The sequence below is a fragment of the Oxyura jamaicensis genome, chromosome 4, assembly GCF_011077185.1.
Source record: "Oxyura jamaicensis isolate SHBP4307 breed ruddy duck chromosome 4, BPBGC_Ojam_1.0, whole genome shotgun sequence".
Lineage (NCBI taxonomy): Eukaryota > Metazoa > Chordata > Aves > Anseriformes > Anatidae > Oxyura > Oxyura jamaicensis.
In genome coordinates, this window is record NC_048896.1 from 48,166,325 (window position 1) to 48,168,052 (window position 1,728).

Consider the following 1,728-nt stretch of genomic DNA (forward strand, 5'->3'; position numbering starts at 1 on the left):
CTGGTTTTGTGACATCTTCATCATTCTGTTCCTCTGATGGCCCGGCCTCATCTTCTCCATACCTAGTCTTAACAGGAGTTTCTCTGCATTCTACCGATCTGACTCTCTAAACCATTTTTACATCTTGGTTATGGGTGCAACTGACACTGGTACAGTGTCAGCCAAAGTGTTCCTCTAGATCTGGAAGTTTGAAGATGTTTTCAGTCTCCAAGCTCAGCTACAACCACATATCAGTTTGGTGCAACTGATTTTTGTGTTCCTTGCACTAGCTGTTCCTTCACCTCCTCTTCAGATACAAGGACATGAGTCTTTTTCACGCTCCTTCATTAGTAAACAAACCAGGGTAGATTAAAGCCCCTTTCTTCAAGTCAGTAAGATACCTTCCTTTGGTTTCAATGAAAATTCAGGCCCTAACAACTGAAGTTTCTTCTGTATGGTGTTTCTTCTGCATAGGATAATTTCATTTCCCTTTTGAAGACTTACAAGGATGTAGGAACCAAAGCAAAGGCATAAAACAATACCTGAGGCTTAGGCTACTTTTCAGCCTGCAGCAGACTATAGGTATGATATTAGCATTTCAGACAAATATCTATGTAAAGTGTTCCGGCATGCTTACAATCTGCCAAAGGCCAGAAAATGGGACCTTCATTTTAAGACTGTATGGAAAAGAAAACAACAACAACAACAACAAAAATTAAGAGAAGGAACTTTTCCTTCACCTAAATTTTATTATTCTGCAACTCCTTCAGGTGTCCACAAGGAATTGTATGCCCTCACCAACCTCCCCTTCACCCCCCCCACCAAAAAAAAAAAAGACACTGTGGCATAGAAGTATAATTTTAGTTCACACCAGAAGACATTCTTCTCACTGAAGTACAGTTAAGCCCCACAAAGTGCCAAAAAAAATAATAATAATAATAAAAAAGCCCCAAAGTAATGTGCTTACAATTTAGTTTTACGTGTTGGCATTATTTACTTGTCTGGTCTTGCATTCAGGGCTTGATCTGTCTGGGGGGGAACATGTAATGCCATGCAAGGTTGTCTGGTTGTATGACTGACAACATGACTTCAAAATTTTGAACTGTTTGTATAGAAGCAAGATACAGAAGAGTACACTGTCCCTGAGGGAAACAGAGAAACTACCTGTTGCTTCTCAGGTTTAAAGTTAAAAGGTGTAAGCATCTGTTAAGGTGTAAGAAAAGGTGTAATCAGCTGTTTGAGTACAATTCTTATGAATACATGAACATTTTCCTCTCCAATTTCCAACTTGGAGTGCAACATTTTTCATCATACTCTTAGATCAGGATTCTGATTCTAACAGTGGCTCCTAGTGCATATTTCCAGAGAAGAGAGAAAACAAACCAATCCTGTCTGTTTTGAATGAGATGGAGATAGCAAACAAATGTCAATGAATAAAATAAACCTGTAGGAATGTTTTCAAATAATTGTCGTTGTCCAAAAGATTTAAATTGGTTGAATCCTTGAAAGTTAATTAATGGAAATTCAGATAGCATCACTGAATTTGAAGTAGTAAGATGTACTTGCACCATTGCAGAGCCTCAGTCACAGTTTAAATTGGCACGCCTCTACTTCACAAGAATGAAAGAGAAAAGCATATCTTTCCACCTTGTCAGCTACTGGCAGACTTAGGAAAAAAAAATGTTAAAATTAAAAAGTAATGTTTTTTTTAGGACATTTCACCAAATATGTAATACTTAGTAGTAGCCG

General features: G+C 37.8%; 1 long non-coding RNA gene across 1 annotated transcript; it reads left to right on the top strand.

The window, feature by feature from the left end:
• Positions 1-594: 594 nt before the first annotated feature.
• LOC118166425 lies at positions 595-1,349 on the top strand. The gene is made up of 3 exons (XR_004750493.1): positions 595-751; positions 844-1,172; positions 1,203-1,349. It is a non-coding gene; the product is annotated as an uncharacterized LOC118166425 (long non-coding RNA).
• The last annotated feature ends 379 nt before the right edge of the window (positions 1,350-1,728 follow it).